We start from the raw sequence: 23670 nt of genomic DNA, 5'->3' as shown, positions 1-23670 counted from the left end.
AAGGTAGGGGTTGGAGAAGCATGTTACAGCAGTAACATTTATTTCCCTTTTATGGCAGGAAGTATTTCACATTGCCTCATGACACCATACATTAGCTTTACTACTTTTCTAGTTTATTGCACCAACTGTCACATTGTCATATGTTCAAACCATTTTAAGTATGGGATAAACAACTTTTCCCCAGATTTTTAAGAATTCACTCTTAGTAAGTTAGTTTTGGTGTACGCTGTATATAGTTTTCTAACAACACTTTATAAATCTTGACATTTTGTAGTTGGGCATCTCCAGAGTCAATATAAATTTTTTAATGGAATATAGTACTACTCCTAATTGTATGTATGGTTAATCTATCTCTTCCAGTGTATCCACAATTGAGTTCATTCCCTTTGCCCTTTTCCTTCTTGAGTTCTAACTTCTGTTTCTACTTTTACCTTTTAATTGACATTTGAAGACTGATTTGTTGAGAATATTGAATAAGTGGCATGGTTCAAATACTCCCTTAACAAATGAATGTGATACTGGAAAATATAGAAACATACAGTAAAGAGGTTCATATATTGAAGATTACATAACATGATGGTTGAAAAGCTTTTTGCATGTGCTCAAAATTATACAGTTTTGTAGATATCTAACAGAAAATTTGTTAGATGAATAGACAGAAATATAACATGAAGTTGATTAGATAAATAGACAGAAATACTTTACCTGTATATTTTTTATTTAGTTACTCATCTTGTTAAATTACTCAGAACAGCAATGCTAGTCTGCCATTATTAATAAGAAAAATTTGGTAAAGTTGAACTATTTAATAAGAAAATCAAATTTGAACTATTAAATAAGAAAATCAAGGTAAGACTTTAGTTTAGTTTTGAGTCATTGTTTGTTTACTCCAGAAAACAAGAAAGTCGTAGCAGAACACAAAGACGGCATAGACAAGATCAGCAAACAACTCAAGCAGGAGCAACTCTTGAAAATGCAGGCTGTCAATAAGTTAGCGGAGATCATGGCACATAAGGAGAACTTGCCTGCCAACCGCAAGCCCAAAGCGTCGGCAAGTGACTTAGAAGGAAAGAAAAGGAATGCAGAAAGTTGCAGCAAGAATTAACTATGGTAGCTGTTGTTCATAGTTACTACAGCTTTGTATGGGAATACTGTATTTGTTTGTTTATTGTTAAGCTTGTTCCTTTCTTGAAAGATAGTTCATTTTGAATTATGATGGTAATGCAGTACATTATAAATGGGTTCTTTGTGTTGTATGATGGTTGTATGTATGTGTATGAATAAAAGAGGTTGTACTTACTGCTGCAGCCAGGCATGACACATGAGAAACACATACTAATTTACACTCACAAACACACACTCGTGCACCCAAATGTTATATACAGACAAACTTGTTTGTGTGTGCTCTGATAAATTAGTTAGTCAAATTTTTCCTTTGGTTCTGATATTATATTGGATTGTAGGAGTGTTAGAGTTATTAGAATGTACACTGTACTATTTGAAAATAAACATTTCCAGAATTTTCCATCCTTCAGTTGTTAGAGTGCTTCAAAATTTGAAATTTTTTAATAATTTTTCATCTTGAGTAAGCCATCATTCGGAGACTGTTTGAGAGCAACAAGATGTCTTGACTGAACAAGTTTATTATAGTTTACCTAGAAATGAGTAGACCCTTGATAGATTTTTAAATCAGCAAACTTACTAATCCCTTATGAGATAAAGTTTCACCACACCTAAATAACAGCTAGATTCATTATGGTCTTATACTAATTTCATTCAATTTGTTACAGGAACGTGACAAGTTTTTCTCAGATGGTAAGCAAGTACCAAAAGGAAGTTCAAGATCTTCAGGCTCTACTATCTAAGAGAATCAGTCCAAAGTTCGACTACAAATGGAGGTTGATTCTAAAGATTCAGAAATTGAGGCACTCACTTGTAAATTAGCCAATGTCAATAGTGAGGCGGCATCTCTGAGCAGCGGTGCAGATAATGATCTGGATGAAATGGGTATGTAGATTAAAATGACCTTATATTACTGTATTAAAAATTTTTAATCAAACTGGCAAGTAGCTTTTTAAATGTAATACTATTATTATTATTATCATCATTATAATTTTTTTCTTCAGAATATCGTCTAGAAGGATGGTTATCTGTACCCAATAAACAAAATATTAAGCGTCATGGTTGGAGAAAGCAGTACGTTGTTGTTTCGTCCAGGAAGATTATTTTTTACAATTCTGAAAATGATAAGCAAAATTCTGATCCCGTCCTTATTCTAGATCTTACGTAAGTACTACTTGTTTTTATCTTTCAGGAGGAAAGTGATTTTTTATTTTTGATCTTGTGTCAGCTTTTATGTATACTGTTCGCTGTTGTGCTTCCTCCTCCCTCCACCACACATGGAAAATTGTAATTAACAGGTCATCATGTTGCTGTACTTGGTCCTAGAATAAATATAATTATCTTCTTTTTGCTAGTTTGTAGATTTAATATCTGGAGTTGTCTTCTTTTCAGTAGTGCCTATATTAATAAGCTACATGGGATGGTTCAGATTTAAAAAAAATATATATTTACATTCATTTTTGACAGTTTTCTTTTATTTGTAATATTTAGCATTTGAATTATAAACACTTTGCTCCGAATTGTGAATCCATGAAGAATTTACTGAAGTTTCATAGAAAAGTAAATTTCATTAACTCAGTAATTTGGTAAGCATATTGAAAAATATGTACCGTAGGGGGCTAGTGCCATTAGTGCACCTCACGCTGTGCACTGTGGGCATTACTTAAGGATCTTTGCAGCGTCCCTTTGGTCCCTAGCTGCTACTCACTCCTTTCACTATACCTCCATTCATATTCTCCCACTGTCTTACTTTCCACCCTCTCTGAACGATTGTTTTATAGTGCAACTGAGGTTTTCCACTTGTTACACCTTTACAACCTCCTTTACTGTATTCTCGATTTTCCTTTCAGCGCTGAATGACCTCATAGGTCCCAGTGCTTGGCCTCTGGCCTAAATCTTATATTCCAGTTCCGTATCTTTGATATTTTATGAAATCAGTAAAGGTGTAGAATCAATGACTACCTGCATCACTTAACTTTAAGGTTGTAATCTTAGTTATTTTTTTATTTTTTTATTTATTTTATTTTTTTTTTCAATTAAATAACATTTTTACTCATAAATATGTAAACCTAACAATTAGTTACTGAAGGACGCAACGAGTGTTATCCATCATTGCACCTGATGTGCTGCCTCTTGTGTGTGGGATGAAAGACAAAAGACCCAGAGGGACAGCCTTCAGCATCAGAAAATTTATGTGGTGATTCTTCTTGGCATTGACCAAATTGTTGCTACAGGAAGGTTCAGTAGGTGCTCTGTCCCGGATGATAGATGCCTGTGAAAAGCAATGCTTTTGGGGGCTTGAGGAACCAGAGGTACTTCCATTCTGAGGTTCTGTGCATCTTGACTCCTTAACAGATATTCCCTGACATTTTCTAAGATAGGAAGTAAAGCAGCACCGACATGTGGCTGCATGTGACCAACATTTTATTTTTAGGGAGATAAGATTTCTGTTCAGAGATTGCCAAATCTTTGATAAAGGATTTGGGATACAAAGAAACTAATGCGTCAAGCAGTCACCATCTCTGGATCCTGCCCTGTGTTGGCTGAACTAGCACTCATTCTGTATCTATCTCTATCCCAGTGGTGGCAGGTCTACTTCTCCCAGTTGATATGCAGACTCAAGAAGTCCGTGAGTATGTGATATAGCACCTCTAGTAACAATACCACAACTAACCAGTTATCCAAGTATCTTTTCACTTGGAGTCTGTTTCTGTGCAGTAGTGCTACAGTTAGAGTGAAGTGCTGTCACCAGGCCAAAGCAGAACTGTAGACTGCATAACCCTACCTGCCAAACAAAATGAAGGTATTTCCTTGAAGATGGATAGATGGGCATCTTGCGGGTTAGTGGATGCTAAAAAGTCCCCTTTGCTGCCTCCAGTTTGGGATAGATCTGAAAGACTTAATAGGATAAATCCTTTTTGGAGTTGGTGGGGGGAGATGTTGCTGCTGGCTATTCAGATTTGTTTATTGCCTTGGTTGCTGGTGATCCCTGATCCTTCTACTCTGTGTCTGGCACCTAGGTTGAACAAGGCACAGTGGCATTTCCCACCACCCTAGTTCCATAGTCAGGCTTGCTAGAAAACTCCGTGACATGTGTAATGGAGGCAGAATGGAGTCCATTAGGTTGCAGGAAGACAGGATCGTTCTTCATAATGATGTTGGCAAGAGGATGTAAAATCAAATGTAGGTCGATGACTGACAAGATGATCCAGGTCAAGGCTGGGTACTTAAAAAGGAGGTTGATGTCTGAGTGTGCCACCCTCCATCCTGTGAAACCACCTGACTTGTTGATTTGGGATGAGCAAAGTTGCAGTAGCTATAGATTGGATTTTGTGGTTGAGAATTTTGTCAGCTGCTTCTGCCAGTTAGTGTCAAAGATGATACAGATACATTTTGGGGCACTCGACCAAGCTGTGTAAAGCACTGCAGATCGTAGTAAAGTGAAGCTGTTGGTTGCTGTGAATATTTGGGTTAGATGGCACATTGGTAGTGCTACTGTACCAACCTTCTCTGTTAGAACAGATTGCATGGTCTGGAACATTGAGACCATGAATATTGGATTTACAGTATTTGGGTTAAGGGTTTGTTGCGAAACTAAACCACTTTATTAGAGAAACTGTGCAGCTGTGAAACACAGCTGTGGCTAGTACCATTAATTCTCATGAAAAACTATTAAAATTTTAGTTTATTCTGGATTCCATAAATCAAGTGTAAGTTAAGAACCCACTGTTTATATGATCTAAATAGATTAATTATGATACTTTAGTATATTATTCACCAAAAGCAAATAGATTAATTGTCACTCTTGTTGTTGGGTTAGATCTGACTTTATTGTTTCCATGTAAGCTATAAACATTCTGATGTTTCACAGTCATTTAAGCTAATGATAAACCAGTTGTTTACTTCACTTCATTTTGGTTATCTGCTATCCACAGAAAACTTTTTCATGTGCGTTCTGTGACTCAAGGTGATGTTATAAGAGCAGATGCCCGTGATATACCCAGAATATTTCAGGTAAGGATTTACGTTGTCTTTAGTTTTAATAGCCGATATTTTAGTATTTTGATAATCTTCAATAGCTTTGTGGCATTTGTGATAAATTGGACCAAATGATATAGCAGTGAAAACCACCTAACTAGAGGAACTTGTTTAAAACAGAAATTATTTTTGTTGATTTTAATCTTACAATGAAACATAAATTTTCAGTTTACAAAAGTACATAATCGTTTTTCTTTTGCAATTCCTCAATTGCACACAGCTCCTGTATGCTGGTGAAGGGGAGAGTCGTAAACCTGGTGATAACCCTGGTGGTCCACTTGCATTGCATGAGGTGCAGGTCCAGACAAAGCAGGGACTCTAGTCCACAAAGGCCATGAATTTTTGGCTATAACTTTTCATATGCCCACTAACTGTGAAGTTTGTCAGCGACATTTGTGGCATATGTTTAAAGCCTCCTCCAGCCTTGGAATGCAGAAGTAAGTTTTTGCAATCTAATAGTTTATTATGAAACGTTTATTTACCGAAAGTGTGACTGTGTTACATTATAACATTAATGCTATGAAATTCATTGCATAGTCACATGTGGAGTTTCTACCTCATGTTGGGATCAACCCAGGACTTGAGTTACTATAACTGACCCACAAAGGTTATAAAAAAGATGTAAGTTCCAGCTTCTTTTACACACTCTTTGTGTCATTGAAATAGAAAATTTGTTGTTAATGCTTACAGATCAAGAAAATTCAATTTTGTACATGCAACTTACCCATCAGATATATACTTAGCTATAGTCTCCGGCGTTCCCGACAGAATTTCAAAACTTCGGCACACGCACAGGTAGGTCAGGTGATCAACCATATACCCGCTGGGTGGCGGAATAGGGAACCATTCCCATTTTCTAATCAGATTTTCTCTGTCGCTGGTTCCGGCAACATCTGTTGTTGGTTCCTCCTGCTTTGATTTTCGTTTTTCGCTTGCTGAGGATCTGTTTGGCCTGATTTTGGTGACGTATTGGATCTTTGGTTTGGCATACGCTATTGTGGACTGTTTTTGGATTTGCTTTGGATTGTTCATTAAGATGTCTGGCGTTAATGTTTCGCCTGTGTTCCGTGTGTGTGCTAGGCAAGAATGTAAGGTGAGGTTGCGAAAGCTTGGTAGACCCTCACACTGTATGTATGAGGTGTAGGGGAATGATTGTTCTTGGACAATAGGTGCAAGGAGTGTGAGAAATTGTCTGATCAAGAATGGAAGGTTTTGTCTTCTTATCTGAAGAAGCTTGAAAAGGATAGAGTTAGGAAGGCTTCCTCCAGAAGCTCGAGTAGGTCTCGCTCTGCTGAGCACGATTTAGAGATTAACCCAGTAGACTCTCCTAATCCTTTGGTTTCAGCCCCTTCTCCTTCATCGAACCTGTGGATTCGTCCTCTGAAATGGCTGCGATGAAAGCGGAACTTCTTAGATGAAATCGCAACTGCGTGCGATGAAGGAAGGTAAGAGTGACAGTGATATGTGCAGTGTCCCCAGTGTAGTGGAGGGGCGTCTGATCGGTTCCGCATTGCTCCAGGCCTAGACCTCTTCCAAACTCCCAGGACCAGTGGAGGAGGAATGTCGAAAGCCGCAGGGAGGATGTAGAGCATCCCCAACGATCAGGCGTCCCGCCGGCAGATCCTGTAGTTGCGTCCCAGGCTGCCTTGGATCGCCATAGAAAGGCATCCTGAAAAAGTGTTTCGTCGTCTGGCTGCGTCTTCTCCGAGACGTGGTTGGAGTTCGGCTGAGGAGTCGCGCCCTCTGAAGAGATCCTGGAAGGCTCCTAGAGCAGAGCTTTTGGACTCGAGCCCTGAGCGCTTCCCGGAGGATTCTCCTATTGTCAGGAAGAGAGCTCGTAGATCCCCCTCCTCCTCTCCAGCAGGGGTGAAGGATTCGACGAAGAAGATTTTGATCGGCCTCCAGGAGCAGTTATCGGCGCTTGTTGGATCTCTTGCTAAGGACTCCTCTTCTCGTAGGAAGGATGACTTTCTTCCTGTCAAGAGTTCCAGGAAGCTCTCGTCTTCAACTCGTCGCTCTTCTCCTGCCAAGCTTCCTTCTTCTAGCAAGTTTTCTTCGTCTCGTAGACGCTCTTCGCCGAACAGGCGCCAGTCTCCCAGCAGGCGCACTTCTTCCAGGCGCTCGTCATCGGAGAGAAGCGCTCTCCTTCCAGGCGCACATTCGCCTCACTGTACTTCTCCTTTGGGCAGGCGCTCGTCTTAGGCAAGCTCCTCCTTCCGGCAGACGCCGCTCTCCTACCAAGCGCCCTCGTTTTAGGGCCTCCTCTCCTGGAAGGCTCTCATCAGTGGACAGGACCCCCTCTCCTGTCAGGCGCCCGTCCGGGGTCAGGCGCCATTCTCCTGGTAGGCGCTCTTCGTTGGACAGGAGTGCTTCTCCTTCCAGGCTCGCTTCGCCTGATAGGCGCTCTTCTTCTCTTAAGCCTTCCTCTCCGCCTGCTGCTTTGGAGGAAGTTTCAGAAGAGGATTCTCCTAAGGACGCTGGAGTTTGGATTACAAGCGGTTGGCTTCGGTTCTGATTCAGGAGTTTGGAGATTCTCTTTGTCATGCTGCCCCTCCTTCTCCGGGATCTTTGTGGGACAGCACCAAGTCAACTAGACCCTCTTCTTTCGTCAAGATCGCCCCTACGATTTCGATGAGGAAGGCCTTTAAAGGAGTCGGGAGTGGATGCAATGTAAGAAGGATGCAAGCAAGACGGTTTTCTCTTTCCCTCCTTTGAAACTTTTGGGAAAATCAGGAATGTGGTATGAGACCAAGGAGCCTATGGGGTTGGGGCTCCCCACATCAGCTGACGCAGATTTCTCTAATCTGGTTGACTCCTCCAGGAGACTTTCCCTTTCTTCAGCCAAGGCGACTTGGGAATGAGTGAAATGGACCATCTCCTCAAGGGTCTTTTAGAGTTGTGGAGGTCTTCAACTTTATGGATTGGTCTCTTGGAGCTTTGGCCAACAGGACTCGGGATCCCGAATTCCTGTGTATGGATGACTTCAGTGAGTGTTTTGTCTTGCTTGGACAAAGCAGTGAGGATGGTTCCATGGAAGTCGCTGCCTTATTCTGGAGCTGCTATTCTGAAGAAGAGGTCAGTATTCAGCTCTTTCCTCACGAAGTCTGTGTCTCCTCTTCAGAGATCCTCTCTTCTGTTTGCTCCATTTTCTCCTCACCTTTTTCCTCAAAATTTGGTGAAGGAGATTTCTCGTTCGTTATCTGAAAAGGCGACACAGGACCTTTTGGCCCAGTCATCGAAGAGGGTCAGACCTGCCGTCCCTTTCGCCAAGAAGGTGAAGGCTCCCTTTCAGGAGCCCTTTCGAGGTGGTGCCGTCCAGATCCTCCTTCAGGAGCAAAAGACCAGAGAAGAGGAAGGTCTTCTCTCGTCCTATCAGAAGGACCAAATGAAGAACAAGTACTCCAGGCGACAGTGGGTGCCAGACTGCTACAATTCGCCGAGGTCTGGGCACAGAGGGGCGGACGACTGGTCCCTCTCCATTTTAAGAAGAGGCTACCTTATCCCCTTCAGGGAAAGTCCTCCTTTAACATCAACTCCCAGGAGTTATCCGCCAGCTACAGGGATCCCATCAAGTTCCAGGCTCTTTTTCTAGCAGTGGAACAAATGTTAGAAAAGGAAGCAATAGAACAGTTCAAGACCTCCATTCCCCGGGTTTTACAACCGTCTTTTTCTGGTTCCAAAATCCTCGGGGTTGGAGACCGGTTCTGGATGTAGCGCCCTGAATTTCTTCGTAATCAAGGCGAAATTCAAAATGGAGACTACCTCTTCGGTTCTTGCAGCTCTTCGTCCAGGGGATTGGATGGTCTCCTGGACCTGCAGGATGCTTACTTCCACATTCCCATTCATCCCTCGTCAAGAAAGTTCCTGAGGTTCGTGATTCGGGAAAAGTTTTTCAATTCAGGTCCCTGTGCTTGGTCTTTCGACGGCCCCCAAGTGTTCACGGGCATCTTAAGGAATGTGGCACGCTGGCTTCACTTAGAGGGAGTGAGGATATCAATGTATCTCGACGATTGGCTGATTGAGCTCAATCAAAGGACAGTTGTCTGAGTACTTGTCGATCACCCTAAATATGACACAGTCCCTTGGACTATTAGTAAACCTACAGAAATCCCAGGTTGTTCCTCAGCAGAGCATTGTTTACCTGGAGATTCTGATGGATTCTCGGGATTTTTCTAGCCTTTCCATCCCCAGAGAGAATAGATCGCTGCATAGAAAAGGTGACAGTTTTTCTAAGGAGAAAACATTGTTCGGCGAGGGAGTGGATGAGTCTGCTGGGGACCATTTCCTCGCTGGAACAGTTCGTCTCCTTGGGAAAACTTCATCTGAGACCTCTTCAGTTTTACCTAAAGGAGAGATGGGACCAGAAGTCTCAGGACTTAGCAACTTTGTTCCAAATTTCGGACAAGATAAAGAGGATCTCAACTGGTGGTTAGACCCTCGAAAATTATGCAAAGGACTGTCTCTTCAGTTGCAGAGCCCTACCTAGTGTTGTTCTCAGGCCTCCGAGTCGGGATGGGGCAACACTAGGGTCGAGAGAAGTGTCAGGCACCTGGGAGGGAGACCAGGTGAACTGGCACATCAACAAGAAAGAGCTATCAGCAGTACACTTGGCTCTCATCAAGTTCGAGTTCCTTGTCTCAGGACAAGTAGTCCAAGTGAACTCAGACAACACTACTGCCCTGGCTTATATAAGAAAACAGGGAGGAACACACTCCTTCTCCCTTTACGAAACGGCAAAAGCGTTGCTGTTATGGGCTCAGGAGAGGAGGATCAGACTCCTCACCAGATTTGTACAGGAGAGAGGAATGTGAGGGCCGACCTTCTCAGCAGGAAGGATCAGGTCCTTCCCACAGAGTGGACTCTCCATTCAGAAGTCTGCGAAGACTGTGGAACCTGTGGGGAAGGCCGAATATCGACCTATTTGCAACCCACTGGAATGCAAGGCTAGAAAACTACTGCTCTCGATATCGGACCCGAGAGCGGTTGCAATAGACAGTCTTCTCCTAGATTGGACAGGATTAGACGGGTATGCTTTTCCCCATTCAAGATCCTGGGAGAAGTGGTAAGAAAGTTTGCGTCGTCGGAAGGCGCGCGAGACTGACCCTGGTAGCTCCGTTTTGGCCAGCTCAAGATTGGTTCACAGAGGTACTGGAATGGATAGTAGATTTTCCAAGATCGCTTCCACACAGGAACGATCTTCTCAAACAGCCCCACTTCAACAGATTCCACAAGAATCTCCCGCTCTCAGTCTAACTGCCTTCAGACTATCGAAGGTCTGGTCAGAGCGAAGGGTTTTTCGCACAAAGCAAGAGCCAGGAGATCCTCAACCCTTCGCGTCTACCAGTCGAAGTGGGAGGTCTTTAGAAGATGGTGCAGGACCAATAAGATATCCTCTTCCAGTACCTCTGTGACAAACATTGCTGATTTCCTTATCTTCCTGAGGGAACATTGCAACCTCGCTGTATCCACAATTAAAGGATACAGGAGTATGTTATCTTCAGTTTTCAGACACAGAGATCTGAATATCTCGGAAAACAGAGACCTTCATGACCTTATAAGGTCTTTTGAAACGTCAAAATTCATGACTTGAAACCTCCCAGTTGGAATCTAGACATAGTCTTGAAATTCTTAATGTCTAAAAATTCGAACCTCCTCATCAAGCTTCCTTCAGGGATCTCACCAGGAAGTCACTTTTCCTCTTTGCCCTTGCCTCAGCTAAGAGAATAAGTGAAATACAAGCCTTAGACGGCAAAGTTGGTTTTAAGGAAGGTTAGGCTATATGCTCCTTTAAACCATTCTTCCTAGCGAAGAATGAGAATCCTTCTAAACCGTGGCCAAGAACCTTTGAATTAAAAGGTCTTTCTTCTGTGATGGGACATGAGTTGGAGAGGACTCTATGCCCTGTCAGGAGCCTTAAATTCTATTTAGAAAAGAAGAAATTACTGGGAGGATCGGTTGAAAGTCTTTGGTGCTCTGTCAGGAATCCTTCACGCAAGCGATCTCAAAGAATGCGCTGTCCTTTTTTTATTAAGGACGTCATCAAGGAAGCGCATATCTCGTGTGAAGATGAGCACTTTAAGCTCCTTAGAGTGAAAGCACACGAAGTGAGAGCCATTGCTACATCCTTGGCTTTTCACAAGACGTTGTCTCTCCAGTCTATTATAGAGGCAACCTATTGGAGGTGTAATTCAATGTTAGCATCTCATTACTTACGAGATATTAGAGTAACGTATGATAAGTGCTTCTCTCTAGGAGCTTACGTATCTCTGGATTCAGTGCTGGGACAGGGAGCTGAATCCAATCCTATTTAGTTTAGTTAATTCAGTTGTTTTTAAGGCTTGGTGGTGTGTGTTTTTATGGTTGGTTGAAAGAGGGTGATGGAATTATGCTTCCCTTTCAATTCTTATCACTAACAAGGTTAGGATTGGTCAGGTGGTCGGGATTGGTTGTCATGTTCCTTGTATTTTGTATGGACACCTAGCTCTGTCATGTAAGAGGATAGCCCCATTGAAATGATTCAGGTGTAGGCTCGGTCATGTAAGTGGGTCAGCCCCCTTTGACACGATCCGCTATAGGCTCTGCCATGTTAGTGGGTCATCCCCATTGGCACGATCCAGAAGGGATGTCAGTCACAGGTCACATCCTCGCTGAAGCTCCTGAGGCAAGCAGACTCATAGACAGTATCCATGAAGTCTTCTGCCCAATCAGGTAAGAACCATGGTTTTTGTTTATCCTACAACATATGTTGTTTCCCGTTTTTTTAGTTATTTTCTGTCTCTTGCCTCCTCCAAGGTGCCATTCAGCTAAGTATATATCTGACGGGTAAGTTGCATGTACAAAAATGATATTTTTATGATAAAATAAAGTTTTGTACATACTTACCCGGCAGATATATACGATTGATAACCGCCCAGCCTCCCTCAGGAGACAGGTGGAAGAGAAAATCTGATTAGAAAACGGAATGGTTCCTATCCCGCCACCCAGCGGCGGGTATGGTTGATCACCTGACCTACCTGTGCGTGTGCGCGAGTTTTGAAATTCTGTCGGGAACGTCGGAGACTATAGCTAAGTATATATCTGCCGGGTAAGTATGTACAAAACTTTATTTTATCATAAAAATATCATTTTTATAGTTATCGTGATATTGCTTGTTCTCTAGTTGGTTTATTGTTTTTGTGAGCGGTTTTTAAGTGGATCACTGTGAAAATTGCAGGGATCTTAGCTTTGAATACGTTTGTTTAGTTTCTTGATTGGATTATTCATATGGGATCTGCCCTTTCAGGATGTCGCATGAAAATTCATCGAGATCACCTTGAGCGCAAGGAAGAACTTGTCGCCCCATGTAAAATAAGTTATGATCTAAATACTGCAAAGGAGTTGTTGCTTTTGGCTCCATCTGTTGATGAACAGCAGGTTAGTGAAATGATAAGTTCTGTTGCTTTACTGTATGAAATTGTATGAAGTACTTTATAGATTTTATCTTTTATTTTAAAGCTTATCCTTCAGGCCAGACACAGAAGAACTTTGAAATTTAACTGTATTCTCCCTGAATCTGAATTTCAGACATTTGCTGTGTAGGAAAATAGTAGGAAAACTCAAGAGTTTGCTATACAGGGTACTATACTATAAAATTGCTTTTTGTTTTTGCAGAACTGGGTGTTGAGATTATCCAAGAAAATTCAGAAGTCAGGGTACAAAGCCAATAATACAGGTGGTCCTGACGGTGCCAAAGTTTCTCCTAGGTAAGTGCTTCCGCGTTTGTTGTATGTTTTTCTTCCTAACAGACTTCTAGTCCAAAAAAAACATTTTGTTTTGTAACATGAATTATAGTGGCTGGTAAGACATTGGTTTCAACATTATTGTATTAAAAAAATTACTAGTGTTTTCATTTTGATATCCTGACTTCATGGTCAAGGACTTTGCAGTATTTCTCTGTTGTGTTTCATTGCATATATATGTGGAGTACAAGAAGCCCATAAATACACTTGGGAATCACAGGGTTTGCTTCAAGTATGATGATTTTTGGGAATTTGGGATTTAGAATTACAAGGGAAAATGATCTTGATAAGTATATAGGGTTATGTAAATTTTGTTTATTGGAGATGTCTTACTCTGGATTGACAGGTTTAGAAAGATATACTTCGCATGTATAGGAATTGATGCTGTTTGACTTTAAATTTAAAAATCTGCAGATGTAATAAGTAGCTTGGGATATGCAGAAGCAAAATCTAGAACAATTCACATATTTATTTTCTTCCAAGATTTTATTGTATTTTGCCACCTGTCTCAGACACATTTTAGATAACTATACCCAGCTTGAGTAATGTATTAAGATAACTATACCCAGCTTGAGTAATGTTTTATTTAGTAGCAGTTGCTGCATCCATTTTCTGTTTGCATGTACAGAGGTATTCTCTTTAAGTTATCATCAGTGATTGAAGTACTTCTCATGGTATTTAGGAGTATGAATTTAGCCTATGCTGAAATTTTTGCTGTTTACATTATTTTGAATATTTTGAATAGTGCTTCTGGCTTAATCTGGTAGAGTCATGTTTGTATTCACTTGGAAGAGCTGCTTTATTGCTTATGTTTCCTAATGTAATATTAAAACAGCTTTAGTTTTGTTTCATGTAGTACTGAATAGGTTTAATACAGGAAATATGTTGGCCCACCTCACATTTTTTTTTCTTTATAAATCAATCCTTTATTTTTATTTATCTTTAAAGTTGTATGCTGACAGTTTTTGGTTGTGGTTTTTACAGAATGTAAAAGGCTTTAGGACTAGCAGCCACAACCAGCAAGTAATGCAGGAGTATTTATAATTACACTTCTAGCTTGCCTGAATTGATCGCTTTTCAACCTAACGCACTGCAAAACATTCTTCATCATTGCATTCACATTCACTTCCGTAGTAACTGTGCCTCGTGCGCTATTTAACATAGTCTATATAAACATTACATGTATTGTTTGAACAGCAGATGATCATCTTATAACTCTTGTCTGTCAGTTATATACAAGTGAATATGTGTTCTACTAATAAGTGTTATTGTCATTCCTTGAAAAATAAACTGTTTAATGAATTGAGCTAAGCTATAACAGAACAGTAACAATGAGCACCCTTTCCCATAAGTGATTCATTTTATTCTGGTTGGCTGGTAGACTGCCGCCGGCTTGTTTCGTAGACTTGCTGTCATTAAATCTGCTTCTGTAAGGGCAGTGACAGCACTGTCTTATTAACATTTCATACCTCCCACCAAAATTGCCAACTAACTAGCCATCCTAAACAGGACAGGGAAACCATATGAGGAATGGCTTCAGTGAATAGCAGATGTATGCCAAAAATTGATGTGTGTTGGTGTTTAAAAGGTGAAATTTATATTTGACTATATAAAGAGCTTAGAAATGGTAGAGGTCTAAGTGATTGAATGAAAGATGCTGTCATAAGCACAGTCATGTTATTTCAGCATTTTTAACACCAGGAAAGCAGTCCTTTATAGCCTCAATGACTGGAGGCTGTGAAAGCAATTTACCTTGCTGGTTAAAGCAACATGAAAGTGTTTGGTTAAAGTAACATGAAAGCAGTTGGCTGAAATAACATGAGAGCACTCGGTACACATCTTTTAGTCAGTTTCTGTTACTCTCACCATCACACCATTGAGTGACACAGGCGTCAAGCACAGATGCAGTTCACACACCGAATGCTTTACCAGTATTAGAAAGAAAATACATGATTTGGAGAAAGTCTCTTGCTGTATTCAAGTCTGGTTTACTTACAGGTCACCTTTCCATTCTTAGATTTCCTTCTCTGTGAGTTTTTAAATGTTATGACTTTTGTCAGTGCCAAGTATGATGTGTCAAGGAAATGCTATCGTATACTGTAATTTGTTAGTAATTACATCATATGTTTGTTCAGGTAAAAGGTTGAGGTTTTCTTTGATTAAACAATTTCATGGTTTTAGATATTGCTGCAGGAGATAGTTAGAAAAGGGAGGATTTGCATTATATTTATTTCCTTATATTTAGTATTCAAGATATTGAATTTTATTACATTTTCTATATTTGGTTATTTAGCACATACAAACTTTAAATTTGGTAATTTGTGAAATATCTAATGTGTTGCAACTGACCCTGTATGTAAAAATTTAATTTTAATGTTCAAACGTTCTTTATGCTTTCATCAAATACAACTGCTATCATAGTAGATGGATGCATTCTAATTCAGAAAATAGCTTTCATTAAGATCCATTTTGTTTATTACAGTGGATTTTTGGTTGTTTAATAATTTTTGTAGTAGTTACTGTAGTAATGACCTATGGTACTTTATTCGAAAGAAAGTGTTAGTAATTTTACCAATGAACTGTGGTGCTTTTATTTGGAAGAAAATGTTAGTAATTTTATTAACAGTATTTTAGATGATAATTATCATGTTGAAGATGGTTATTTAAAATTCTTGTAATGTTCATTTGTGCTGTTGATGAGTTTTTTTATTAGAAAATTAGGTTATTTGAGCCACCGCTGTGCCATGTGTCATTTTTATGTATTTTTGTCATTCATGTTGCATCACAATCTGAAATTTTGTTTTATATAGACCTAATCTGCCGAGGTAGAGATTACAAGATTTGGTTACATATTCTTAATAAATGATGATTGACATTCATTGCTTTATTTTGCACACATTAAATAAATGTAGAGCGCTAACTATAGCACTTTTAACTTGTGAAACACCTATTCTCGGTAGAAAACATTGAACTAGCTTGTGGATGAGTAGTGAAAAACAGCAGTTGCCTGCCTCTTTCTTTCTTTCTCACACACTTGGTCAGGACATTTATTTTCTCTGAGTCATCTGGGATTTTGGAGTAGCACATTTTTAAATTGTGCTCAATAAAGGTTTTTTTGAAGGAAATATCTTCAGTCAACATTTGCTTCTAAAGGGTACAACCCCTTGTCTGGATATGGATACAATTTAGGCACAGCTCGGACCAGTTGAAGCTTGGAAATAGTTTCACAGTTGACAATTTTCCTTGTTCAGGGTTTGTGGGTAATTGCCTGTGCGCACAGTATGTAGGGCATCATTTTCGATCAGTGCTGTGTGTATACACATTACTCATGCTCTCTTTATGGCAGTGTTTGAGACTTCGATTTTTAGTGAATGGTTTCTGCCCTTTGTCTTTGTTGTGTGTATGTTAGGCATGATGGTGAATGTGAATTCTGCATCTCATGAGGATGACCAACACAAATGCACTGGATGCAATAGATTGTGAGTATGTTTCTTGTGTGCTTCTATCATTAAGCCCACTCCTTGTATTTGGCATCTTTATTTCCCTGGTAGCTACAACTTCTCTCCCTCCATGAGTGGTAGTTTCTCCCTGTCCTTCTCCTCACTAGTGAGGAGGAGACATCATTTTAGTGGACAAAGTGTAGTGTTCAAGGCATTTGGAAGTGTGGAGTTTGTTCCCCCGTCTTAGTCTTGCTTCCCACTTCTACCCTGTTGCCTGCTGCTGACAAGAACTACAACCAAATGGAGTTGTGGAGCTTGTGGCCTGAATTGGTCATCTCAGGTAAACTTCCTTTTTATCTTTATTAAACATCTGATGAAAGCCAAACCCTTGAACCTAACAGCAGTGTACCAAGAATCAATTGCTATAGCATTTGCTTCACCTTGGGAAGCAGTAACAGAAGATAAACGTACCGTGTTCTTCACTGCTTTCTGTTCTGCCTTTTTCTCCCCTTTCTTTTTCTCATCTTTCTCTATTCCTCCTCAGACTGTAAGAGGAGGAAGGTGTGGAAGACCTCCCTCCACAAGAAGGCTAAGAAGTAACAGTATGTGAAAGTTGGTATTTGAAAGCGAGAAGGGTGATAGAGGAGTAATTCCTTGACATATCACCCAGATCTGGAGTGCGTGCATGCTGTGTCTCCATTGGACTGGTCATTCATGATCACCCACTTTTCCTTCCTAAGAGAAGAGATTCAGCCTTGTCCCTACTGTTCTTTTCTTTGGAGGCACGGAAGTAAGAGTCTGCTCTTCCCGGTACCATAGCGACCCTCTGGCGTTTTTACACCAGGACCCAGGACATCCCTACAACCAGTTTTCAAGCGGTTGGGGGTGTTACTATATTCCCTCGGGGTAGCCTGGTGTCACTTTACTCAGTAGGTTTGGAATATGCACAGCCCAGGTAACAGGATTACTGAACTAGGTGGAAAACGTGATCCAGTAGATCTGCCAACCTGCTGACCCTTTCACTGAGTCAGCAGAAAGAACTACCTCCAGGAGATAATTGAGGCCTGCCTCTTAAAGGTGGATCTCTTGGTATGTTAGTTGACAAGCAACCTCAGGATGGAGTGACTGCAGGCAGAAGGAGCATTCCTTTTAACTGAATAGAGGTAATTGTGATGGACTTGGCTGTGTCAGTATCTTCACAAGAAGTAAAGGTGAAAGTTACTCTATAAGTAGGGATGGTGTGTTAGGAGCATCTTCACAGAAAAAAAGGCAAAGGTTACTTTGTAAGTAGGAGGACTCTTTTTAATGTTTCTTTCACACCAGACTGCTAACCTGGGGCCAACCTGTTTTGCCAGCAGGTCTTAGAGCAGTGTCATTACTAGAGAATTACTTTTTCTTAAGTGAGGTACTTTGCGAATCACCGAAAAAGGCTCCTGAAAACATGTTTTGGATCATTTATTCACGCATTGATAGGTATTGTTGAAAATATATTCTTTAGATCCTGCTGATCATTGACAATCCACCAGTCACTGCTAATTTCTTTGATATTTTAAAGAAATGGTATCTTTTCTAGCTAAACAAACCTTAGTCTTTATATGGATACACTTTGGGTTCAGCCAAGCCCATAGAAGCTGGGAAACAATTTTGAAACCTTGTTTCCCAGCTTCAATGGGCTTGGCTGAACCCAAAGTGTATCCATATAAAGACTCTGGTTTGTTTAGCTAGAAAAGATACAATTTCTTTAAAATTTCAAAGAAATTAGTAGTGACTGGTGGATTGTCAATGATCAGCAGGATCTAAAGAATATATTTTCAACAATACCTATCAGTGTCTGTGATAAATGATAAAAAAAAAAAAATGTTTTCAGGAACCTTTTGGGTAATCCACAAGTACCTCACTTGCCAAGGAAATTAATTCTCTAGTAACGTTCTTGGATCCTTTCTGTAATTTTATTGTTTCACTCTTTGCTGACTATTGTATTAATTGTATGCCCCATGCTCGACCATTCAGACTGTTTGTACTAGAGGTATTGTACTGGTCTTCATATTAGTGACTTCTTTGCCAATACTCTGTCATTCCTCTCATCTTTCACTGTTATTAACTATTAGTTTTCTATGGTTTACTTGCCCATTCTATTGATTTTCTAACCTTTGTACAATTCTGTAATTAAACTTGACCTTAAACTGCTCTCTGATGGATGGCAGGGATTCCTCAATATCTAGCCTAGCTCTGCTTTCCTAATGCTGCACCACTGGGTTATTGCTCACTTTCTTCTAGGTAACTCTCACCTTACAGGTATGACTATGGAACATTTTGTCGTTCATTCCACCATCCCTCTAAAATTCCATATCTAAGGTTTTTCTTGCTGTCTCCTACAAGATGCTTGCTCCTTCCCAGTTGACGTTTACTGTCTCTTTCACTGGAGCATTTTATGACAATCTGGAGCCTTTTTTGACAATCTGAACTCTGGCTGTTGACTTGTGTACATTATGAGAAATAGACATTTCATTCTACAATCAACTCGGCATCTTCAAGAGTGTCAAGAGATTCTCTGTTCCCTTATAGTCATCATCTTCCCACTGGCTCTGATGTAGCTTTTGGGGCTCTCTCTCCAGGCAGTTGACTTCTCATTCAAGATTAGTGCAGACTTCCATAATAATATATCTGTGTTGGAAAGAAAAATAAGGATTGAATGAGTAAAAGCTTAGGATATTTGACAAAAAAATAGATCAATAAAAAAATTTTTCTCATAAGTACCTTCATTCTGGGTGAGATTTGAGAACTTCAACTCAAGTGGCCAGGTTACTGTATATAATAATATAGTAATAAATAATGATGATGATAAGAATTTGTAGAAAACAAGCATGGCTCAAGATGCCCACTCTCCAAAACGTTATGTTCCTAGCAGTTCTAGATTCTCATCCTTTGCTGCCGGTCACATAGTAATTATTGTACAGTATTTGGTCACCAATCAGTGGTAATGACATAGGGATTTGGTTACTTGAGCTGAGAAAGTTTGAAACAACAGGAATACAGTTCTCAAAAGGAGTGTTCTTCCTGAAGTTTACACTCATATCCCCAAATCTAGTCACTTTGTTAAGATTTTGCAAAACTTTTTCCATTGCTATATGGCAGTGCTTTACCTAACATGGTCAAGAAAATACATGGAACAGGTTTTGTTCATGTTCAGATGATCGTACTTTTATCGTGTGCCATGTCGGAAACAATTTCTGATTTTAATATCTCATTTGTATCTAAGGGAAAGGATTGTATTTATTTTCTCAGTGCACTTACTTTCCTTCTACACTTTTTTTCATTTAAAATCCACATTCTTTGCTTGTACTGTATATGTAAATGAACTACTGTAATTTTTAGTCACAACCTATTCTCCTTTGTGTTTCATACACCATAATACATTAAGATATCTTGTATTTTGTATAAAGCTACTTTAAAATAATATATATATATATATATATATATATATATATATATATATATATATTATATATATATATATAGATATAGAGAGAGAGAGAGAGAGAGAGAGAGAGAGAGAGAGAGAGAGAGAGAGAGAGAGAGAGAGAGAGAATGAGAACATACATACAGTCTAAAATCATATACTCTTAAGAAAATGAAAAGAGAAATAAAAACAAAACTATGAAAATGTCACACATGTAAGGTGAAAGCACTTAGGTACGGGGTAAAAATGGCTAGCAAATAAACAGTAATGTATCCTAGTGTGTGTTCAAGGTAAATGAGAGAGAATGAAGAGCAGAAAGTGGGTTCCTAACTGGTGGAAGCCTCTATCTAATTTTCATTTATTTTAACAATCATCATTACCCCTTGAAGGTCATATTCCAGACTTGGGATTCCACTGACTTTTGTATGTAGAAAATTTTCAGCTAACTTCAACTTATTGCCACACCCACAAGCAGTTTATGTGATTTGCAGTATACAAGTAAATAACTTTTTGTGAATATATATTATATATATATATGCTTATAGGTTCTAGGCTAAAATATTATAAAACTTTGCAAAGATCTGGATATTTTCACCAAACTTTCCACTCCCAGCCCCAGTTAGTGTGGATCTTTGGATCTTTGTTATATATATATATATATATATATATATATATATATATATATATATATATATATATATATATATATATATATATATATATATATATATATATATATATATATATATATATATATATATATAAATATTATATTATATATATATATATATATATATATATATATATATATATATATATATATATATATTATATATATATATATATATATATATATATATATATATAATGTATGAAATGGTTTTGTAAATAAAATTTTATTAGTATTTTTAAGGTTATGACAAGGGAAAAAGTCTTATTGTGGGTATAATATTTTAGTAAATAAAAATTTTATTAGTATTTTTTTATGACAAGGGAAAAAAGTCTTATTGTGGGTATATTATTTTAACGTGTCATTCGATTTGCAACTCGGATGCCATTATGGATCAACCTGAAAACATGCCATTCCTAGGAGACCCAAGTACAAAAACTTCATTTCATGAGATTACATATAAGCTTTACCATACTTGCTCCATAAGAGGGGTACCACTTTTAGTGGCCTTATCATTACAGATGGTACAGGACATTCTCTCTAGCTTCGACTTGCCTCAGCTGCATTGCTTTCCACTTTTTCTTTTCATTTGCTCCTTTGATCTCTTCTCACTTAGTTGCAAAACATCTTTGTCTTTACTCTGCTCCAAAATTCACCCCTCTCAAGAAGAAATTTGTATGGGTGAGCTCAATGAGAGTCTAGAAATGGGGTTTGAAGATCTCGGTGAACTACTGTACTTTGAAATGATAATGGTGTTATTCATATTGAAGCTAAAAGGTTAGAATTTGCTTATTGAATGATAGCACACTTTTTCATCTCTATATTTAGAGGCATATTGTATCCAGTGCATTATGCCTCGACATACTCAAACAGCATATAACAGATAGCGTGTCACCATCATCATTGATATTTTCATGATTAATTTTCCCAAACTCTCTTACCTTACGTACTTTTTGCTTGAATGCATATGTGGCTTAGGTCTTTATCAGTGCTCTATCTTCATGGATTAGTAGGTCTCCCTAATTATCTTTATATACTCCCTGATACTGTACACAGCTATTCTGAATAATGGCCCCCATCACTTCTAATTACCTGTCCTAAAAAATTTTTATTTTTATGATTTGGACACTACCACTTCACAATTTCCTCGTTATTAGTAGCGCATGCATGCTACGATTAAGTTTTTTTTTATAATGCAATGCGATTAGGGCAGAATCAATATACCCTTCTTCCCATCCCTTTACAGTCCAATCTGTTTTTCCATTTGCTTTTGAGAGTAAATACTCACCTGTGCCCACCGGCAATGCTCAGTTGTCAACAGAGTGACACACCAGTTTGTGTCCAACAGATGGAATGTGACCAGTAGGCTAATTCATATTAAATGTGAAAATATCAGGTCATGGTAAAAAAAATTAATGCAGAGATATCTTGGGCGGAAGGTATAACTTATGTCAAGGCTGCAATGGAAACATCACAGTTAGTGAGGTCTATTAAAATTGTTTTGAAAGTTGAGCCACAAGTTTTGAGGTACAGTAACTCCTATCAAGACAAGCACTGGTGTTTTACCAATATATAAAAATTGCAATGTGGAAAACATAGCAGGCATTCATGGAAAATCAGAAATACACAGCAAGCATTCATAGAGAATTAAATAAGATTATTCTTCAACAAATTACTGACACCAAATCAAAATAAAAGAAACTGCAAATGTAGAGACTTGTAGTTAAATTTTAAGTTATAAATTTTCTTTTTCAAGTACCTACTAAGATATTTTTATGAGGTACAGTACATCGGAAGCATGCTTTAACAGAAAATCAGACAGGTGATCTTGAGAAGAAAGTCAAACTTGAAAATTTCAATATACTCATATTGTTATACATAGCGAAACTAGGCCTACATTAAATAACATGGAATGGCAAATCCGTAAATTGCTGTAGAGTTAGTATGCTTGGTTTAAGTGCTGACGATAGGTATTGGTTTTCTTTAGAAAATACCATAGGTCTCTCTCTCTCTCTCTCTCTCTCTCTCTCTCTCTCTCTCTCTCTCTCTCTCTCTCTCTCTCTCTCTCTCTCTCTCTATTTTTTTTTTTTTTTTTTTTTTTAACATTTCATCCAGCCATCTTCAGCCTTGAGGAGGGGTTTCCAAAGCCTTCTCCTTACCCAATGAAACAATTGAACTGTTTGCCAGAAGTTACCAAGTTTTTGTTGTGTTATCAAATTACACCCCTTTCCAAATGATAATCCTTCCTTTGAAATTTCTTTGTTTGTGAAATCTATTGTTATGTGAATTCTTAATAGAAAAAAGTATTTTGCACTGGTAAAATTTGGGATTAATTAATATAGCTTTTATACATTTATGGTAAATTTAGACAGAGTGAAACTTGTCAGTAGCAGTCATTCATCTTTGGTCAAATGATGAATTAAAAGTACAAGTAAAGAAGTTTGTGCTGTTCTTTTAACTGAAAGTTTTGAATGTTGCAGGGAATCCACAAGATCTGCCTACCGACCCTTTGTTGCCCAGAAGTCCGCCACCCTACCACCAAATTCAAACTTGAGTCGAAAATGAGTCAAAGTCGGGTCACAATTCCTAAGTGTGCCAGCAAGCCCTTTGTACTATTTATGTGAATATGATTCTACATAAGGGTACACTGTTGAATGGTTTTACTTTTCAAGATAAATGACAGATGATTTGGAATTTATTTTGCCAATGAGACATTATTATATCAAGGACCAGTGCCTTATCAAGTCTTAGCTAAAAGGACTTGACAGAGATAAAAGATATATAGATATGCTATATCTGTATGTTGTATATTTGTTATATATTAAATTAAACAATTTCCATTTGATGATTCGATAATTGCTGTGTTTATGAGGTGATTCCTCATATACTGACTGCTTTTAGCCCCAAACTACTATCTTTGCATGAGGGTGGCATCATTTTTTTCCCATTGTGTGAACTTAATTCTTGCTACTAGTGATGTTTCCCCCCCCCCAGTGGTAATGCAAATAGAAACATGCAGGTTGACAGACAAGCATTTTAGTAAATTATGCTTTCTAAACATACATGAACACTTTAAAATACCTTAACCTAACAGTCCAACTAATAAAGTAGTCTTTATTATCCAAGATGTAAGTGTCCAGGTTTTTCTTACCTTCCATATTT

The 23670-nt window shown here is 38.7% G+C and overlaps 1 pseudogene; it reads left to right on the top strand.

Moving 5' to 3' along the window:
- LOC136840164 (rho-associated protein kinase 2-like) overlaps positions 1 to 23083 on the top strand; it is a 42920-nt pseudogene extending 19837 nt beyond the window's left edge.
- Positions 23084 to 23670: the final 587 nt, after the last annotated feature.

Source organism: Macrobrachium rosenbergii, chromosome 1 (assembly GCF_040412425.1).
Source record: "Macrobrachium rosenbergii isolate ZJJX-2024 chromosome 1, ASM4041242v1, whole genome shotgun sequence".
Classification (NCBI taxonomy): Eukaryota; Metazoa; Arthropoda; class Malacostraca; order Decapoda; family Palaemonidae; genus Macrobrachium; species Macrobrachium rosenbergii.
Note: the sequence above shows the minus strand (reverse complement) of the source record. Positions and strands in the feature narration are given on the sequence as shown.